General features: G+C 41.5%; 3 long non-coding RNA genes across 3 annotated transcripts; all 3 read left to right on the top strand.

The window, feature by feature from the left end:
- The first annotated feature begins 3,795 nt into the window (after positions 1-3,795).
- LOC127323517 (uncharacterized) lies at positions 3,796-4,836 on the top strand. Its single transcript, XR_007865797.2, has 3 exons — positions 3,796-4,409; positions 4,499-4,595; positions 4,761-4,836. It is a non-coding gene; the product is annotated as an uncharacterized lncRNA (long non-coding RNA).
- A 603-nt stretch (positions 4,837-5,439) lies between these two features.
- LOC139837601 (uncharacterized) lies at positions 5,440-6,169 on the top strand. Its single transcript, XR_011754147.1, has 2 exons — positions 5,440-5,796; positions 5,964-6,169. It is a non-coding gene; the product is annotated as an uncharacterized lncRNA (long non-coding RNA).
- Positions 6,170-12,278: 6,109 nt separating this feature from the next.
- On the top strand, positions 12,279-17,861 carry LOC139837600 (uncharacterized). The gene is made up of 5 exons (XR_011754146.1): positions 12,279-12,873; positions 12,963-13,059; positions 13,225-13,301; positions 14,428-14,540; positions 17,593-17,861. It is a non-coding gene; the product is annotated as an uncharacterized lncRNA (long non-coding RNA).
- Positions 17,862-22,419: the final 4,558 nt, after the last annotated feature.

Raw genomic sequence — 22,419 nt, 5'->3', positions numbered from 1 at the left:
CCTTTGGTTGTCACCAAAGTCTGTCAGGGAGCTGACCTTGTTCCTCCGTGGACTTGCACTTTTTGCAGTCGTCAGGGATCAAGTCCTCAGTCTCTTGACTAGTAATTTTTAGGCCAGCCACAAGAAGATATCGACTTCGGGAGCACCTCAACACCTACCTCTACGAAGACCTCATGTTTCCGGGATGTCGACACAAGAAGTTCTACACAGTTTTCTCCTCTGCCTCAACATCAACGACTCAACACCCGGCCCCTTCACCACCAACTGCAACAAGAATCCAAGTTGAAGCCGATGCTGACGGTATGAAGACGTCGACATATGTGACCAGCCCCAGACCAATAGGATGGATAGGACAAACTCAATCGTTTTGACTGAGATAAACCCGCGCATTAGGAATTTTTGGGTACTTAGAGTACCATGTCTGGTTTGATGATTGCTTGTAGTTCCCTAGTGTGCTTCCTTGAGTGTTTGTATCTGGTTGTTGTGTGCATGTATGTCTTGCTATTTAGACGTTCCCGCCTTTTCTAATTGTTTGGAAATTGTAAAACAGAAATTAAAAATGGAAATCTGCTAGTGTACTGTTTTGCTAATAAAAATAGTTTGGTAGCTCCGATTGATGTGATTCCAGTTGCACTAGAACTAGTATGAAATTATCTTTCTGATGCCACCGACCTTGTATTTTTAGGATTTTTTTGCGGTTTTTAATAAATAAAACTCGATCACTGTTTCTGGTTAGTATTTTGAGTCTCAAAAATTGAAAAATAAATATTTTTGAATGATTCCAATTGTGTTGATCTTGTTTTGTTACTGTGCATCTAGGAAAAATACCAGTAGCCTCTGTTAGTGGTATTTTGACTCTGGTTATGGTTGTATGGGTGTCACATGCCATGATAGGATTAAAGTTTGCCTCGCCGATGTATTGCTAACTGTTAGTTAGTTGGGTAGATTAACGAAAGACTCTAACTCTAAACCCGTTAGCAGTTTTTTTTCAACCGTCAGGGAAACTAACTCAGACCCCTATCTACGCCGACTACTTTCAAGGTCATCTGAAGCATCTCTACTACGCCAACAAAGCAAAAGCCAATACCTTCAAGATCCGCTGAAGCATCTCCACTTCATCAAGAAAGCAGAAACCCCTACCTTCCAGAGTGACTGCACCTCTGCGAGAAGACATACTAACTTGGTCTAACCTTGGAGTAATAGCGCTAACCTCGAGAATATCTTCTTGAAAACCACCCTCTAACACACCCTCTAACAAGGTGAGGGAACAATAGCGTCAAAGTCGAGCTACATCACATGGTTCATCTGGTCCTCCTCAAGTGAAGCTTCTGAAGATACCTCAAGGACTCAAGGCTATGTGCAACTTACCCGCTCACCAACTGGTATAAGTCAGCACCGACCCACCAGCTGATGATTGTCATCGACGACCTCTGTTGCTGTTTCATATGGATACCAACTAGGTGTTTCATCAATTTACTAACTCACCGCGCATCCCATATGGTTTAGTTAACACATGAGTGCCTCTTGAAGATGTGGTCTGCACGTCGCCCCGAAGATTCTACAACTGAATACGGAAGATCGACGACTTCTTCAGAAGCCCCAGATAGGACCACAAGGCAGAAGCTCTGAGTTTTTCCGAAAGCCCGATGAAAACTCTTAAGGGTGGAAGACTTCGTCTTCCACTAAAAGTTGGAGCTAACCCTAAAATCTTAAAGCTTTCTAAAAACACCGTTGGAAACGTGGGACTACACTAACCCCTCTTGAAGCCGTGGACTACACAACTTTCTCTGAAGATGTTCGACGCAAGACGAGAGATCAACGACTTCTCCAAAAAGCGCCCGACAAGACCCGTGGCTGAGGCTCTAAGTTTTCAGGAACCCCGCTGAACAATCCTAAGGGTGGAAGACTTCGTCTTCCACTAAATTTAAGCTAACTCTAAAAAGTTTTCAACCCTGCTCAAGCACCATTGGGTGCACTAACTCTCCTACAATCATGAACCCCGCTAGGATCATGAAGAAGCTACAGGTCTAACATCTGCAGGGAGTAGTCAATCTCTTCATGAAGCTCGCCATCGGCAAGAATCTATCAAGTCTGATAGAAGATGAAGCAACGACCTTCTCTACAACTGCACATCTACAGAAGAATGGAGACTAACTTTAGTTAAACTTTACAACCCCTCTATTTCTACACTCAGTAATCTCGGGACGAGATTATTTTAAGGGTGGAAGATCTGTAACACCCCACCTTTTGCAACCTTGATTAATTGTCCTTAATGCAAAAATTAGGGGGAACAAAAACTTTTTCTATAGACTAATTAAGATGAATTGCCTTGATCTGTCTGTTAAGATGAATTGCTTTGATCTGTTGGTAGATGTATTGTCTTGTTTTTCTTGTTGAGTTTTGTCTTGAGCCACCTCTTAGAACAACACCTCTAGTGGTAAAACCAACAACTCAGCTAATAAAACACATGTGTGTCCTAGGAAAAGTTGTTTTCCTTTTTACTACATCAAACTCTTCCCCTGATGGCAACCTGAGTGTGCCTTCTTGATTTTTCTCCTTGTGGTACAACCTAGCTCAATCATCCTAAATTCAAAACTTGGGATCATCTTCCCCTAGCTACATCCCTCTCTTATACCCACTCATCCTTGTTGGTTTTGAGGCCATGTCGACCATCTGTGTTGACAGGCTTAAAATGTCCAGACTTTGGCAATTGATCTCTAAGCACCCACAACTGTTATTGTTGACTTCAATGCATGGATCTCATCTATGCAACACCCTCTTCAACCTCCATGTCTTGCATGTCTCAGTCTATCCTTGCAGCTCATATATTCAACTTGATCTTGTACCCTATTCAATGATTCAACACTAGATCACTTCCTTCAATTTTACCTCTTGTTTTTATTCAAGTTTAATCTTCACAAAACCAAGAGTGGGAATGGTGGGTACATTTTGTAGCCATCATCTACCCTTGAGAACACTTCTCCCTAAATTAGTTTTCTCTCTCAAAAATCCTATTGTTTTTCCTTCTCTAGTTTTGATCACAAAACTACTTCTAAGTCTTATTAAATCTTTTCAAGATAATTCTTCAAAGAAAACAAGAAACTGAAATGGGTTTTGTTTCTCATCCCATTTCTACCAAGTGCTGATTTCTAAAACATTATTTTCTATCTTGCCTTATTTTTTAACAAAAGGCTTGTTTATGGTACCTATACCATTTCTTGATTACTTTAAATTTGAGAAAACTCTACTTCACTTGAGAAAGTAAGTAGAACATTTTGAACTTCTATGTTCCAACTAGTTCTCTCAACATTTTCAAACTCCATTCCACTTGAGTTCATTCCCAATTGTCCTTAGACAATTGAGGTGTTTCAAATACTTTTCAATTGAGTTCTATTTCAAATGACAACTCTTGCACATCTTGTGTATCTCTCTGATCTACCACATTGAATCCCCTCCATTCTCCAATTCTTGATCAAATGGATGACCATTTGATACTTTCCAATCAATCCCAATTGACCTCTTATTTGAAGAGCAACTTATATTTCATCATACATACCTCACTCCTCCATTTCTTTCCATCATCACCTTGACCTCATGAATTGATGATTTATGTCAATATATTCATCCTTGTGAGTATATGGTTACTTCACTCCCCATCTCTCTTAGCCTTGCTCTACCATTATCTAAACCATCATCACCACCATCAACTCTTGGCCAAATTGACAATTTGATCAAAGTACTTTATTTCTCAACATGGGCACCAATGTTTATTGTCACCTCTTTCCCAAATTTGAATACATCCCCAAGCCACTTTTGGCTAATCATCCCCTACACTCAACTTTGGCCGACATGCATGAAATGGTATTGCACTTTGCTTGTCCTCTTGTAATATCAAGAAGTAGCCGGCCATGCCAAGCTCTTGGCATGCATGAGCTGAAATTTCTTCATCTCCACTTTCTTCTCTTACAAGCCTTGCCTCCCACCTAACCCAATCACTAAATGAGCAGCCTCCCAACCAGCCCAATCAATGAGGAGGCAGCCAACCATCCTCCCTCTATAAAAGGAGCTTGGCCGGCCACCCCCTCCTCCTTTGCTTCTCATTTTTGACTCTCCACTCCTTCCACCACTCACTCACACCCCTCTCATACCTCTCCCCCACGAAATCCTGCTCCACCTAGCTACCATGGCCGGCCATGGCCATGGAAAGGCACCTAGATGAAGCTCCCCTCCTCCATCAAGCTCATCCTCACCATGAGAGCATCCCTCTCACTCTCTTCTCCCCTAACCCTAGTTGAATCCAGCCCTATTTCTCCTTTCTCCTCTCACAAGATTGGATCTTGATGCAGGTGCATGTTGGTCCAAGCATGGAGAAGGTTGAGCTATCCTCAGATCTGAAGCTCTTGACCAAAGTTCGTCCAAAATCTTGCTGTAATTTCTGCTATCTTGCTGTTTCAGATTCTGGTACGATCTTGTAAAATTCGCCAAATCTCGTGTGCAGATCCAAATCGAGTGATTCAAAGTTCCGCAGATAGGTATTGAAAAGATCTACAACTTGGCGTTGGTATCATCCTCAAATTCGTTACGGATTTTGCATGGTAAATAAAGTTCTGCAAACATGCAGAATCACTGTTTGTTAGATTTCTTCCTTTTTACAAACCCTTTTTGAGCAAACACAACTGTGGGTGAAATCCCTCTCCAGTACCTTCATTTTGGCGTTGGTTTCACTTCAAATGACTTCCTGAAATTGAAATGGTTCACAGATCAAGATCTGGTCAGATCTGACTTTGTCGAATTAAACCAGGAGCTTGGATGCGAATTTTTGAATGAAACCAATTGGGTAAGAACCACCTATTCAATACCTTTCAGATGCAGCTGACCTCATATTTTTATGATTTGTGTAATATTTTTTATGAATTAAACTTGTTCTGTGTGTTCTGCAGACATGGCTGTTAGCTTTTAAATAATCAAAAATCCATTTTTGAACCTAATTGTGTGATTCCAATTCTGTAGGATTACTGAATGTTTTCTTAATCATCTCAAACAAGATTCAAACCTTTATCTGTTCTGCAACTCCACAGTTAAAGCAAATGGTGAAAGCATGCAGTAAACTTGTAAATCCAATTGTGAGAGTTTCAGAAACAATTTGAACCCAAGTCCAATTGTGTGTGAATCTCTGTTTAAATATCTTTCGAATGCCAGTGGCCACATATTTTTAGGATGTTTCTACGATTTATGGCTTACAAATCTTTTTTTCTGTACAGTCAGATTCAAAGAAATTCCTAAAATTGTAGGTTTAATATTTTTGGGTGATTCCAATTGGGTTAGTCTTGTATTAGTACTGGCTATATAGGAAAAATATTATTAGTCTCTGTTAATACATATTTGTTGCTGTTAGTAATGTTTACGTGTGACATGCATTGTTGAAGCAAAACTTTTCGGTTTATTTAAAACCCTTGACCAACTCTTTTTAGTAGAGATGGGCAACCTTTGTTTTATGCTTGCAAAACAAAACCTCTGCAATTTAACTTTAGCTCTTTTGTTTTGCTTAAGTCTTCAAATGGTGGGGCATATCATTTGCTCCTATTCTTGTGTAGTGTTATGTAAGCTTCTTAAAATAGGGAGAATGATTGCCCGCTTTTCCAAAAATGTTTCAAATTATAATGTGAATGTTTTTGTTGCCAAACTAATGCACTTGTCATCTTTATGATGTTATCTACCAGGGGATATTTGGTTTATACCATGGTGATAACCGAGAGAGGCAATTGCTAAGTTGTGATGCACTCATACCTTTACTAGGTAATTAAATGGGGTTTTCTAAATTAAAACTCTTAAAAATTGTTTTGTGGTGTCTATAGGTCTTTAGTATGTTATACCTTGGCTGCATGGTTAGTTGTTGATTGTTGAATGTTGTCTTGTTGATGCAATGTGATTGATTGTGTTCCTTTTATATTTTCCGGCGATAGATGCGAACAATTCCGGAGAAGAAGAAGAAGTGGAATCGGATGAGAAGATTATTTATATTGTTGGAATTCTTATATTGATGGAGTTGAAGAAGTACAGGGACAAATAAGCCAAGGCAAGCCATCTTTTGACCTCTGATTTGGTGTCTAGTTGGATGTCATTTGTTGATGTCCAAAGCACCTTGGTTCTATGTGTGTTGTTCTCCTTATTATTGTCATATATGTATGGTTGCTAGTGGAGTACTCCCTAGTGGTGATACTCCACTATTGTCTTTGTGATTATGGGATGCATGGTATCATGGCCGTGCTATTCCTCTTGGTTATCTTGTATGCTCGACTTGAGCATGTTCCATCTCAAGATAATGACTTACACTACACCCACCACTTTTGTAGTATAGAGGTATCAATGTCATGATCTTGGTGTTTCTCAACTTGAGAGGAGTATGCCGTGTACCCATTGGAGAGTATGTTGGATAGTGATAATCCACTATCTAAGTTGTATATTTAGCACCACAAATCTGAAAGTATAATCCTCCTTGTGTGGTCATAGTACATGCTTACCTTAAGCAAGTATGATCCACTCCATTACTCCTTTTCACACCATCTATGGCGTGATGACTCTCATCTCGGCCGTAGTGCAATAGTAGTTCAACTCATGAAACTTTAGGTTGGGAACCCCTCAACGCTTACCTTGTTGTAAATGTTTTATGAAAACCTTGGGTGAGTTGGACTTACCCAAGTGTGTGTTTATGAAAGGAAAGGATCTTGGCAAAGATGGTTGGAAAGAAAATCTTGTTTTCCAAAACTTTGGCGTCTAAGTATTCACCCGTGACAATTAACCCGCGCAACCACATTACCCTGGAGTGGGACGGGGCTTAGCTCGTAGTTTGTTCTTCTTAACATGGGACACCGCACAACTATATAAGGGTAAGGTTACCCCTGAATCCGGATTGTCGTTGGTGGAGACAATAGTATAACGGGAGGCCTTCGGGGCTGACCCGTCCGGAAGACACTATGGGTCTCCTGGCTTGGCGGTGGACCCACGCTCAAAGTGAGGTGAGCTGCCACGGTGCCGGGGAGGTACATACTCCATAGGGTAGGATCCCGTGCTAAGACGAATAGGCAAAAGGCTATGTCCGAGTTTTTGTCATGGCATAGTTGATATGCGGGGATGATGCCCACATGATGAACTCGCGGATCTTGTGGGGAAAGTGTGCAAACTCTGCAGAGTCAAATCTATTTGAATAGCCGTGTCCGCGGTCATGGACGGTTGGAATGGCTGTTGCTTAGCCTGATGAGTTTTGTTTTACAAAATTGTTTGACAAAGGAAAGGAAAGAACTTGTTTTGAAGTACCGGAAGGGTACGGGAAAGGATGTGTCGACCATATGGAGATGGTCGGGAAGGATAAATAAAATTGGGTTACCCCATCCTAGTGTTTTATGTTGTGGAACTCTTTTGAAGTAACTTCTTCAACAAAGATATAGAGATGTCATAGGAACTCTTTTGAAGTATCTTCTTCAACAAAGATATAGAGATGTCATATGATCTTCTTAGTGTCCCCTTCAACTGTGATGTTGGGATGCTACATCCACAAGAGAAACTATTACTCTTTCATATGCTATATCCACAAGAGAAACTACTTCTCTTCTTCATGCTATTTCCACTGGAGAAATTAGCTCTTCCCTCTTGTCATCTTAGATTAGCATTTGTTATCTTGCACTCTTGCAAAGTACCTTCTTGATGGTTTGCGAGTACAATTCCAAATGTACTCACGGCTTTGTCCCTGGCTATTTACTTGGCCAGACTTGGAGGAACACGATGGATGAAGAAGGAGTTGACGATGTCTATGCGAGCTAGGAACGTCTTCCCGATCGATTTACTGTAGGGTTATGGCGAGATGACTTGGGTGCTGCGATGTCTGAAGTGATGATGCTACTCGATGTTTAGTTAGGCCCTTCGAGGCTATTATGTAAGTATCGGTCATGTGACCATGTTGTAATTTTCTTATTCCGCTTTGTAATGGATGGTGTAATTTGATATCAGTTCGGTTATGTGTTCACGGCGCACTGATCATGGGATCGTGAACTGTATACATAACAGGGAATTTCGGACAGCTAGTCCGGGGTCCCCACAGAGCTGGTATCAGAGCTATCCTGACTGTAGGAGACCTTAGTTAGCATGGACGTTAGTTAGGAAAGAAGTATTTGGGAAAAACTATTTACGAAACAAATTTTTTCTTTAGTCGGAAGCATAGCTTCTACTCCTCTTATTTCTTCAAAGCTTCTAAATTCTTATCTCTCCGCTTTATTAAAATGTGTGAAAATTCTTACTCTATTGTCTCATCCACTTCAAACCTACATATTGGGCGATGTCCCCAACTCAGACCCGGAGACTCGATGTCGAAGATGGATCAACTTTTTATGAAGTCTCATGTATCTCCAACAACAACTATTGAAGATTGGAGGCCGACTTAGTGTGCACATATAGGGATGATAACGTCGTGCCTTTGGTTGTCACCAAAGTCTGTCAGGGAGCTGACCTTGTTCCTCCGTGGACTTGCACTTTTTGCAGTCGTCAGGGATCAAGTCCTCAGTCTCTTGACTAGTAATTTTTCGCCAGCCACGAGAAGATATCGACTTCGGGAGCACCTCAACACCTACCTCTACGAAGACCTCATGTTTCCGGGATGTCGACACAAGAAGTTCTACACAGTTTTCTCCTCTGCCTCAACATCAACGACTCAACACCCGGCCCCTTCACCACCAACTGCGACAAGAATCCAAGTTGAAGCCGATGCTGACGATATGAAGACGTCGACATATGTGACCAGCCCCAGACCAATAGGATGGATAGGACAAACTCAATCGTTTTGATTGAGATAAACCCGCGCATTAGGAATTTTTGGGTACTTAGAGTACCATGTCTGGTTTGATGATTGCTTGTAGTTCCCTAGTGTGCTTCCTTGAGTGTTTGTATCTGGTTGTTGTGTGCATGTATGTCTTGCTATTTAGACGTTCCCGCCTTTTCTAATTGTTTGGAAATTGTAAAACAGAAATTAAAAATGGAAATCTGCTAGTGTACTGTTTTGCTAATAAAAATAGTTTGGTAGCTCCGATTGATGTGATTCCAGTTGCACTAGAACCAGTATGAAATTATCTTTCTGATGCCACTGACCTTGTATTTTTAGGATTTTTGTGCTGTTTTTAATAAAGAAAACTCGATCACTGTTTCTAGTTAGTATTTTGAGTCTCAAAAATTGAAAAATAAATATTTTTGAATGATTCCAATTGTGTTGAACTTGTTTTGTTACTGTGCATCTAGGAAAAATACCAGTAGCCTCTGTTAGTGGTATTTTGACTCTGGTTATGGTTGTATGGGTGTCACATGCCATGATAGGATTAAAGTTTGCCTCGCCGATGTATTGCTAACTGTTAGTTAGTTGGGTAGATTAACGAAAGACTCTAACTCTAAACCCGTTAGCAGTTTTTTTTTCAACCGTCAGGGAAACTAACTCAGACCCCTATCTACGCCGACTACTTTCAAGGTCATCTGAAGCATCTCTACTACGCCAACAAAGCAAAAGCCAATACCTTCAAGATCCGCTGAAGCATCTCCACTTCATCAAGAAAGCAGAAGCCCCTACCTTCCAGAGTGACTGCACCTCTGCGAGAAGACATACTAACTTGGTCTAACCTTGGAGTAATCGCGCTAATCTCGAGAATATCTTCTTGAAAACCACCCTCTAACACACCCTCTAACAAGGTGAGGGAACAATAGCGTCAAAGCCGAGCTACATCACATGGTTCATCTGGTCCTCCTCAAGTGAAGCTCCTGAAGATACCTCAAGGACTCAAGGCTATGTGCAACTTACCCGCTCACCAACTGGTATAAGTCAGCACCGACCCGCCAGCTGATGATTGTCATCGACGACCTCTGTTGCTGTTTCATATGGATACCAACTAGGTGTTTCATCAATTTACTAACTCACCGCGCATCCCATATGGTTTAGTTAACACATGAGTGCCTCTTGAAGATGTGGTCTGCACGTCGCCCCGAAGATTCTACAACTGAATACGGAAGATCGACGACTTCTTCGTAAGCCCCGTATAGGACCACAAGGCAGAAGCTCTGAGTTTTTCCGAAAGCCCGATGAAAACTCTTAAGGGTGGAAGACTTCGTCTTCCACTAAAAGTTGGAGCTAACCCTAAAATCTTAAAGCTTTCTAAAAACACCGTTGGAAACGTGGGACTACACTAACCCCTCTTGAAGCCGTGGACTACACAACTTTCTCTGAAGATGTTCGACGCAAGACGAGAGATCAACGACTTCTCCAAAAAGCGCTCGACAAGACCCGTGGCTGAGGCTCTAAGTTTTCAGGAACCCCGCTGAACAATCCTAAGGGTGGAAGACTTCGTCTTCCACTAAATTTAAGCTAACTCTAAAAAGTTTTCAACCCTGCTCAAGCACCATTGGGTGCACTAACTCTCCTACAATCATGAACCCCGCTAGGATCATGAAGAAGCTACAGGTCTAACATCTGCAGGGAGTAGTCAATCTCTTCATGAAGCTTGCCATCGGCAAGAATCTATCAAGTCTGATAGAAGATGAAGCAACGACCTTCTCTACAACTGCACATCTACAGAAGAATGGAGACTAACTTTAGTTAAACTTTACAACCCCTCTATTTCTACACTCAGTAATCTCGGGACGAGATTATTTTAAGGGTGGAAGATCTGTAACACCCCACCTTTTGCAACCTTGATTAATTGTCCTTAATGCAAAAATTAGGGGGAACAAAAACTTTTTCTATAGACTAATTAAGATGAATTGCCTTGATCTGTCTGTTAAGATGAATTGCTTTGATCTGTTGGTAGATGTATTGTCTTGTTTTTCTTGTTGAGTTTTGTCTTGAGCCACCTCTTAGAACAACACGTCTAGTGGTAAAACCAACAACTCACCTAATAAAACACATGTGTGTCCTAGGAAAAGTTGTTTTCCTTTTTACTACATCAAACTCTTCCCCTGATGGCAACCTGAGTGTGCCTTCTTGATTTTTCTCCTTGTGGTACAACCTAGCTCAATCATCCTAAATTCAAAACTTGGGATCATCTTCCCCTAGCTACATCCCTCTCTTATACCCACTCATCCTTGTTGGTTTTGAGGCCATGTCGACCATCTGTGTTGACAGGCTTAAAATGTCCAGACTTTGGCAATTGATCTCTAAGCACCCACAACTGTTATTGTTGACTTCAATGCATGTATCTCATCTATGCAACACCCTCTTCAACCTCCATGTCTTGCATGTCTCAGTCTATCCTTGCAGCTCATATATTCAACTTGATCTTGTACCCTATTCAATGATTCAACACTAGATCACTTCCTTCAATTTTACCTCTTGTTTTTATTCAAGTTTAATCTTCACAAAACCAAGAGTGGGAATGGTGGGTACATTTTGTAGCCATCATCTACCCTTGAGAACACTTCTCCCTAAATTAGTTTTCTCTCTCAAAAATCCTATTGTTTTTCCTTCTCTAGTTTTGATCACAAAACTACTTCTAAGTCTTATTAAATCTTTTCAAGATAATTCTTCAAAGAAAACAAGAAACTGAAATGGGTTTTGTTTCTCATCCCATTTCTACCAAGTGCTGATTTCTAAAACATTATTTTCTATCTTGCCTTATTTTTTAACAAAAGGCTTGTTTATGGTACCTATACCATTTCTTGATTACTTTAAATTTGAGAAAACTCTACTTCACTTGAGAAAGTAAGTAGAACATTTTGAACTTCTATGTTCCAACTAGTTCTCTCAACATTTTCAAACTCCATTCCACTTGAGTTCATTCCCAATTGTCCTTAGACAATTGAGGTGTTTCAAATACTTTTCAATTGAGTTCTATTTCAAATGACAACTCTTGCACATCTTGTGTATCTCTCTGATCTACCACATTGAATCCCCTCCATTCTCCAATTCTTGATCAAATGGATGACCATTTGATACTTTCCAATCAATCCCAATTGACCTCTTATTTGAAGAGCAACTTATATTTCATCATACATACCTCACTCCTCCATTTCTTTCCATCATCACCTTGACCTCATGAATTGATGATTTATGTCAATATATTCATCCTTGTGAGTATATGGTTACTTCACTCCCCATCTCTCTTAGCCTTGCTCTACCATTATCTAAACCATCATCACCACCATCAACTCTTGGCCAAATTGACAATTTGATCAAAGTACTTTATTTCTCAACATGGGCACCAATGTTTATTGTCACCTCTTTCCCAAATTTGAATACATCCCCAAGCCACTTTTGGCTAATCATCCCCTACACTCAACTTTGGCCGACATGCATGAAATGGTATTGCACTTTGCTTGTCCTCTTGTAATATCAAGAAGTAGCCGGCCATGCCAAGCTCTTGGCATGCATGAGCTGAAATTTCTTCATCTCCACTTTCTTCTCTTACAAGCCTTGCCTCCCACCTAACCCAATCACTAAATGAGCAGCCTCCCAACCAGCCCAATCAATGAGGAGGCAGCCAACCATCCTCCCTCTATAAAAGGAGCTTGGCCGGCCACCCCCTCCTCCTTTGCTTCTCATTTTTGACTCTCCACTCCTTCCACCACTCACTCACACCCCTCTCCTACCTCTCCCCCACGAAATCCTGCTCCACCTAGCTACCATGGCCGGCCATGGCCATGGAAAGGCACCTAGATGAAGCTCCCCTCCTCCATCAAGCTCATCCTCACCATGAGAGCATCCCTCTCACTCTCTTCTCCCCTAACCCTAGTTGAATCCAGCCCTATTTCTCCTTTCTCCTCTCACAAGATTGGATCTTGATGCAGGTGCATGTTGGTCCAAGCATGGAGAAGGTTGAGCTATCCTCAGATCTGAAGCTCTTGACCAAAGTTCGTCCAAAATCTTGCTGTAATTTCTGCTATCTTGCTGTTTCAGATTCTGGTACGATCTTGTAAAATCCGCCAAATCTCGTGTGCAGATCCAAATCGAGTGATTCAAAGTTCCGCAGATAGGTATTGAAAAGATCTACAACTTGGCGTTGGTATCATCCTCAAATTCGTTACGGATTTTGCATGGTAAATAAAGTTCTGCAAACATGCAGAATCACTGTTTGTTAGATTTCTTCCTTTTTACAAACCCTTTTTGAGCAAACACAACTGTGGGTGAAATCCCTCTCCAGTACCTTCATTTTGGCGTTGGTTTCACTTCAAATGACCTCCTGAAATTGAAATGGTTCACAGATCAAGATCTGGTCAGATCTGACTTTGTCGAATTAAACCAGGAGCTTGGAAGCGAATTTTTGAATGAAACCAATTGGGTAAGAACCACCTATTCAATACCTTTCAGATGCAGCTGACCTCATATTTTGATGATTTGTGTATGATTTTTGATGAATTAAACTTTTTCTGTGTGTTCTGCAGACATGGCTGTTAGCTTTTAAATCATCAAAAATCCATTTTTGAACCTAATTGTGTGATTCCAATTCTGTAGGATTACTGAATGTTTTCTTAATCATCTCAAAGAAGATTCAAACCTTTATCTGTTCTGCAACTCCACAGTTAAAGCAAATGGTGAAAGCATGCAGTAAACTTGTAAATCCAATTGTGAGAGTTTCAGAAACAATTTGAACCCAAGTCCAATTGTGTGTGAATCTCTGTTTAAATATCTTTCGAATGCCAGTGGCCTCACATTTTTAGGATTTTTCTACGATTTATGGCTTACAAATCTTTTTTTCTGTACAGTCAGATTCAAAGAAATTCCTAAAATTGTAGGTTTAATATTTTTGGGTGATTCCAATTGGGTTAGTCTTGTATTAGTACTGGCTATATAGGAAAAATATTATTAGTCTCTGTTAATACATATTTTTTGCTGTTAGTAATGTTTATGTGTGACATGCATTGTTGAAGCAAAACTTTTCGGTTTATTTAAAACCCTTGACCAACTCTTTTTAGTAGAGATGGGCAACCTTTGTTTTATGCTTGCAAAACAAAACCTCTGCAATTTAACTTTAGCTCTTTTGTTTTGCTTAAGTCTTCAAATGGTGGGGCATATCATTTGCTCCTATTCTTGTGTAGTGTTATATAAGCTTCTTAAAATAGGGAGAATGATTGCCCGCTTTTCCAAAAATGTTTCAAATTATAATGTGAATGTTTTTGTTGCCAAACTAATGCACTTGTCATCTTTATGATGTTATCTACCAGGGGATATTTGGTTTATACCATGGTGATAAACAAGAGAGGCAATTGCTAAGTTGTGATGCACTCATACCTTTACTAGGTAATTAAATGGGGTTTTCTAAATTAAAACTCTTAAAAATTGTTTTGTGGTGTCTATAGGTCTTTAGTATGTTATACCTTGGCTGCATGGTTAGTTGTTGATTGTTGAATGTTGTCTTGTTGATGCAATGTGATTGATTGTGTTCCTTTTATATTTTCTGGCGATAGATGCGAACAATTCCGGAGAAGAAGAAGAAGTGGAATCGGATGAGAAGATTATTTATATTGTTGGAATTCTTATATTGATGGAGTTGAAGAAGTACAGGGACAAATAAGCCAAGGCAAGCCATCTTTTGACCTCTGATTTGGTGTCTAGTTGGATGTCATTTGTTGATGTCCAAAGCACCTTGGTTCTATGTGTGTTGTTCTCCTTATTATTGTCATATATGTATGGTTGCTAGTGGAGTACTCCCTAGTGGTGATACTCCACTATTGTCTTTGTGATTATGGGATGCATGGTATCATGGCCGTGCTATTCCTCTTGGTTATCTTGTATGCTCGACTTGAGCATGTTCCATCTCAAGATAATGACTTACACTACACCCACCACTTTTGTAGTATAGAGGTATCAATGTCATGATCTTGGTGTATTCTCAACTTGAGAGGAGTATGCCGTGTACCCATTGGAGAGTATGTTGGATAGTGATAATCCACTATCTAAGTTGTATATTTAGCACCACAAATCTGAAAGTATAATCCTCCTTGTGTGGTCATAGTACATGCTTACCTTACACTACAAGGAAAAGGCCTATTGCCGGCGCACCAAAAAGGCCTATTGCCGGCGCACTTAGAGCCCGCCGGTGGGAACAGGCCGGTGATAATCGCTTATTTCCGGCGCACCTGTTGGTGCGCCGGTGGTAACTCGCGTTATCCCCGGCGCACCTGTCTTGTTCGCCGGCGGTAGGTTATACAAGAAAACAAAAAAAAAATTAAATCTAGATCTAGATCTAGATCTAGATCTAGCTAATCAGTGGTTGTCGTCTCTGCGCCGGTGTAGGAGGTACAGGAGGTGCAGGATGATGGCGGAAGCTCCCGAGGTCATCGCGTCAGTGTAGGAGGAGGAGGAGTAGGCCGGAGGTGGAGGAGCCCGGAGTAGGTGGGGGAGCCCGGAGTTGATGGAGGTGGCCGGAGTTGGTGGAGGAGGCCGGAGGTGGTGGAGGAAGCTGGACGTGGTGGCGGAGGCCGGAGGTGGTGGAGGAGGCCGGAGGTGGTGGAGGAGGCCGGAGGACGTTGTGGCCGTCGGTGGCCATCATGGCCGTCGGTGCAGTAAAGGTCGCCGGAGTAGCTCACTGCAGTAGCTCGATGTAGTAGATGAGGAGGAGGAGGAGGAGGAAAAGAGAAGGAAAATGTGAAAGTGAGGAGCACAGGCAGGTGTGGAGTATATATATACCATAGGGTACTGCCGGCGCACCAAGTAGGGTGGTGCGCCGGGGGTATTTTTTTTCTTTTTTTCTCCCAAATCTTAAATCTGAAAAAAGTCCTGTTTCTGTTTTGAATTTGACGAATCCATTTTTTCTCCAAACGGCCGTAGGCCGTTGAATTCGAATAGGAATTTCGAGTAGATTGATTTTGATATAAAAAAGTTTTTCATCGGAGGTCGTATGCAACCAGAAATCCCGTTTTACCGAAAGATGACGCCATTTTGCATAATACATCGAAATTCAAATTTTCAAATTTTTACTAAAACTAGATCACATATTACATGGGCATTTCAAAGGATTTTATTTTTTGAATTTTCTATCATTTTCTATTATTTTTTCGAAAACTGAAAAGGCGATTCCCGGGGGGGGGGGGGGTGGAGAGAAAAATCTAGGCGGCGCGCCTCTATGGTGGTGCGCTGGTGGTAAATTGTCTACCACCGGCGCACCACCATAGAGGTGTGCCAGGGGTAAGGTGCCCATAATTTTTGGTTCCGGCCAGATCTCTTCGAATTTTATTCCCGGCGCACTAATTTTTTTTGTGCGCCAGCAGTATAGGTCCATCGCCGGCGCGGCGCTTACTTGGTGCGCCGGCAACATGTTCCACCGGCGCATGCCTATGGTGGTGCGCCGGCACCACTTGCGTGCAGCTATAGCCCTTTTCCTAGTAGTGTTAAGCAAGTATGATCCACTCCATTACTCCTTTTCACACCATCTATGGCGTGATGACTCTCATCTCGGCCGTAGTGCAATAGTAGTTCAACTCATGAAACTTTAGGTTGGGAACCCCTCAAGGCTTACCTTGTTGTAAATGTTTTATGAAAACCTTGGGTGAGTTGGACTTACCCAAGTGTGTGTTTATGAAAGGAAAGGATCTTGGCAAAGATGGTTGGAAAGAAAATCTTGTTTTCCAAAACTTTGGCGTCTAAGTATTCACCCGTGACAATTAACCCGCGCAACCACATTACCCTGGAGTGGGACGGGGCTTAGCTCGTAGTTTGTTCTTCTTAACATGGGACACCGCACAACTATATAAGGGTAAGGTTACCCCTGAATCCGGATTGTCGTTGGTGGAGACAATAGTATAACGGGAGGCCTTCGGGGCTGACCCGTCCGGAAGACACTATGGGTCTCCTGGCTTGGCGGTGGAGCCACGCTCAAAGTGAGGTGAGCTGCCACGGTGCCGGGGAGGTACATACTCCATAGGGTAGGATCCCGTGCTAAGACGAATAGGCGAAAGGCTATGTCCGAGTTTTTGTCATGGCATAGTTGATATGCGGGGATGATGCCCACATGATGAACTCGCGGATCTTGTGGGGAAAGTGTGCAAACTCTGCAGAGTCAAATCTATTCGAATAGCCGTGTCCGCGGTCATGGACGGTTGGAATGGCTGTTGCTTAGCCTGATGAGTTTTGTTTTACAAAATTGTTTGACAAAGGAAAGGAAAGAACTTGTTTTGAAGTACCGGAAGGGTACGGGAAAGGATGTGTCGACCATATGGAGATGGTCGGGAAGGATAAATAAAATTGGGTTACCCCATCCTAGTATTTTATGTTGTGGAACTCTTTTGAAGTAACTTCTTCAACAAAGATATAGAGATGTCATAGGAACTCTTTTGAAGTATCTTCTTCAACAAAGATATAGAGATGTCATATGATCTTCTTAGTGTCCCCTTCAACTGTGATGTTGGGATGCTACATCCACAAGAGAAACTATTACTCTTTCATATGCTATATCCACAAGAGAAACTACTTCTCTTCTTCATGCTATTTCCACTGGAGAAATTAGCTCTTCCCTCTTGTCATCTTAGATTAGCATTTGTTATCTTGCACTCTTGCAAAGTACCTTCTTGATGGTTTGCGAGTACAATTCCAAATGTACTCACGGCTTTGTCCCTGGCTATTTACTTGGCCAGACTTGGAGGAACACGATGGATGAAGAAGGAGTTGACGACGTCTATGCGAGCTAGGAACATCTTCCCAGTCAGTTGCCTGTAGGGTTATGGCAGATGACTTGGGTACTGCGATGCTGAAGTGATGATGCTACTCTGATGTTTAGTTAGGCCCTTCGAGGCTATTATGTAAGTATCGGTCATGTGACCATGTTGTAATTTTCTTATTCCGCTTTGTAATGGATGGTGTAATTTGATATCAGTTCGGTTATGTGTTCACGGCGCACTGATCATGGGATCATGAACTGTATACACAACAGGGAATTTTGGACAGCTAGTCCGGGGTCCCCACAATTCAAAAATCAAATGACTCCAATAATCCATTTGCATGAAGTTTCTTCATGCGTTCCTTTCCAACATGACCTAAATGGTGGTTCCACAAATAAGTGGAATTCAAATCATTTGCCTTATGGCATTTTAGCGTTAGTATTATGTGTGTGTGTTTCGCATTTAAGATTTATAATAACTTATCCATCGTACATGGAGTAATGTCATAATTTGAACAACTCATTGTTTTCATTTGACCAGAGCAAAATAACAATTATTAAGTTCTTTATTATAAATTCTAAGGGCTAGATAGAATGCCAACGATGAACATAATAACACTTTATTTTTGTTCCAGACGTGCATTCCTATCATATTCCTTGTCAGTCACTTAGGCCATTGTATTCTTGTATTGCGTTGTTTTGTATGACACTTCATACCAACCAATATGGTACAAATACCCAAGAATTTCATTATGTGACCAAACAAGGAATACATCCATAACATGTATATCATTTATATACACCTGAGCTAGACTTTCTAGTCTTTTTCTTTCTTTCTGCCAATAATGTTTTGTAGTTTCTCTTTTAGCTTTCCTCATTATTCAGTAAAACACTTTAACATCAATAACTTCTAGGTTTGTTGGTCAAATACCAATAACCTTGAAGTTCTTTCTTTGAAGTTGATCATCATATGACAAGTGTTCTGGATTTCACTATTAGTAACCTTTTAATATGATGAACAATTTCACTCATAATTTTATCCATCATGACGACTTTCCGAGACCATGTCTGTACATGCTAGGCTCGTAAAAGTTTAGCCTCAGTATTCGCATGTGCAAATCTGGCTTGCACCTGTTGTATGCACACGTAGAATCTATAACACCCGATCATCACGTGATGCTTCGAAACGACGAGTCTTAGCAACAATGCATACTAAGGACGATCACTTCATGGATATGCGAATATCGTTAGTGCCTCAATAGTTGGAGGATTGGGACGCCTTGCGTCTTCAACCTTCGTACATTCCCATAAAACTTATGAGTTTATGTAGTCTCACCAAATTATATTCTATCATCTTGCAATAAGGTCTTAGATATCACATATATCTCATACCTTGATTATTTCTGAAAACTAAATTTTCAGCTCCTTACTTTTCAAACAGATTTGAACTTCAAGTTTCACGGAGACAAGATAACTTTAGGTACTAATTGAAACCATAGTTCTTTGAATCAACAATGTGAGGTTTACCAAAAGTTTTGCAAATAGGACTTAATCATTTCTTGATTCTTTAACAATACGGTACCAGTCCGTAAAGTTTCTTGTCAGACTTAACAGTATTTCTATCTCAATTACAAGACTAGCGCATGGTAGAAAACAAATGCCAATACTACAAAATTAATTCAAAATACTACTCAGACTATGTTCATGATAATTAGTTCATGTTTTAATCTAATTACTAATGAACTCCCACTTAATACAACATCCCTCATAGTTGTTAAGTGGTACACGATCCATATCCACTACATCGAAACCGATCATCACGTGAGATGGTGTAGCTTCAATTGTGAACATCAACATGTTGATCATATCATCCATATGACCCGTGTTCAACCTTTCGGTTTCCGTTGTCCTGAGGCCATGTCTGTACATGCTAGGCTCGTCAAGCAAACCCAAGTATTCCGCGTGTGCAACATGGCTTACACCCGTTGTATGTGAACATTGAGTCTATCACATCCGATCATCACGAGATGCTTCGAAACGACGAACTATATCAACGGTGCATACGAGGGGAGAACACTTTATTATCTTGATATTAATGTGAGGGCTGTGAGGGATCATCTTATAATGCTACCGTCGCGTTCTAAGCAAAATAAGATGCATAAAGGATTAACAACACATGCAATTCATATGTGATATTATATGGCCCTTTAGTCTTTGCGCCTTCGATCTTCATCTCCAAAGCACGGACATGATCTCCATCATCAACGGGCATGATCTCCATCATCGTCGGCATAGCGTCAAGGTCCATGGCGCCGTCTTCATGGTTGTTCACCTCATGTAGCAACTATTACAACTACTTTGAAATACTACTCAACATGAAATTTAAAGACAACCATAAGGCTCCTGCCGGTTGCCACAATACAATAATGATCATCTCATACATATTCATCATCACATCATGGCCATATCACATCACCAAACCCTGCAAAAACAAGTTAGACGTCTCTAATTTGGTTTGCATATTTTACGTAGTTTAGGGTTTTCGAGTAAGATCCAATCTACCTACGAACATGAACCACAACGGTGATACTAGTGTTGTCATAGAAAGAGTAAATTGAATCTTCACTATGGTGGGAGAGACAGACACCCGCAAAGCCACTTATGCAATACAAGTTGCATGTCGAACGTGGAGCAAGTCTCATGAACGCGGTCATGTAAAGTTAGCCCGAGCCGCTTCATCCCACCATGCCACAAAGATGCAAATTACTCGAACTAAAGACAACAAAGCATCAACGCCCACAAAACAATTGTGTTCTACTCGTGCAACCATCTATGCATAGACACGGCTCTGATACCACTGATGGGATTCGTAGCATAGAAAAAAAAATTCCTACCGTGAGAACGCAATCCAAGCCAAGATGCAATCTAGAAGACGGGAGCAACGAGGGGATGAACGAGACTAACCCTTGAAGATTTCGAAAGCCTACAAGAGGAGGCTCTCGTTGCTGCGGTAGACGATCACCTGCCGCTTTCAAAAGCGCGTAGAAGATCTTGACGGTGCCACAATCGGGCAGCACCTCTGTACTCGGTCACACGTTCGGTGTTGATGACGACGTCCTTCTCCCCGTTCCAGCGGGCAGCGGAAGTAGTAGATACTCCTCGGAATGCCGGCAGCACGACGGCGTGGTGGCGGTGGTGGTGGAGAACTCCGGCAGGGCTTCGCCTATGCGCTGCGGGAGTATTATGTAGAGGAGGAGAGGCTAGGGTTTGGGGAGAGGGGGTGGCTAGGGCGCCGGCCATGGGCAGCCCTAGGTGGTGCGGCCAAGAGTGGCTACCCCTCCCTCTCCTCCTCATTATATAGGTGGAAATCCCCAAGAGTTGTAGTCCAAGTCTTCGAATAAGACCCCAACAACAAAACCTCCCATAGGTGGGAAACCTACTCAAGGGGGGAGTCCTACCCAAGGTGGGACTCCCACCTTTCCCTTAGGTGGGGTGGCCGGCCACCTATGGTGGAGTCCACCTAGGACTCCACCCCTTAGGGTTTGGCTGGCCATGCAAGGTGGAGTCCCTCCGGGACTCCCCTTTCCATGGTGATTTATTCCGAACTTTTCTAGAACCTTCTAGAACCTACCATAAATGCACCGGATCATTTCCAAACTTGGAATATGACTTCCAATATATGAATCTTATTCTCCGGACCATTTCGGACCTCCTCGTGATGTCCTGGATCCCATCCGAGACTCCGAACAAAACTTCGAACTCCATTCCATATTCCATATCTACTTAAACGACATCAAACCTTAAGTGTGTCACCCTACGGTTCGCGAACTATGCAGACATGGTTGAGACCTCTCTCTGACCAATAACCAATAGCGGGATCTGGAGATCCATAATGGCTCCCACATATTCAACGATGACTTTAGTGATTGACTGAACCATTTACATACGATACCGATTCCCTTTGTCACGCGATATTTTACTTGTCCGAAGTTTGATCATCGGTATCTCTATACCTCGTTCAACCTCGTCTCATGACAAGTACTCTTTACTCGTACCGTGGTATGTGGTCTCTTATGAACCATTCATATGCTTGCAAGCTATTAGACGACATTCCACCGAGAGGGCCCAGAGTATATCTATCCGTCATCGGGATGGACAAATCCCACTGTTGATCCATATGCCTCAACTCATACTTTCCAGATACTTAATCCCACCTTTATAACCACCCATTTACGCAGTGGCGTTTGATGTAATCAAAGTACCTTTCCGGTATAAGTGATTTACATGATCTCATGGTCGAAAGGACTAGGTAACTATGTATCGAAAGCTTATAGCAAATAACTTAATGACGTGATCTTATGCTACGCTTAATTGGGTGTGTCCATTACATCATTCATATAATGACATAACCTTGTTATTAATAACATCCAATGTTCATGATCTCGAAACCATGATCATCTATTAATCAACAAGCTAGTTATACAAGAGGTTTACTAGGGACTCCTTGTTGTTCACATAACACACATGTATCAATGTTTCGGTTAATACAATTATAGCATGGTATGTAAACATTATCATAAACACAAAGATATATTATAATAACTATTTTATTATTGCCTCTTGGGCATATCTCCAACATTAGTCGCTTTAGGATTTTGCGGGCCGGCCCATATGTGATTTAGCTTAATTGGGCCGTTGACGGGATGGGAATTTGTGATTTAGATTGCGCAACACATAGAAAGAAACTGAGAATATTTACGCAGCACATGATTTCAGTCGGATAGCCTCACTTACCACAAGCACC

The sequence above is a fragment of the Lolium perenne genome, chromosome 3, assembly GCF_019359855.2.
Source record: "Lolium perenne isolate Kyuss_39 chromosome 3, Kyuss_2.0, whole genome shotgun sequence".
Lineage (NCBI taxonomy): Eukaryota > Viridiplantae > Streptophyta > Magnoliopsida > Poales > Poaceae > Lolium > Lolium perenne.
The sequence above is the reverse complement of the archived record's forward strand: the minus strand, read 5'-3'. Positions and strand labels throughout refer to the sequence as shown.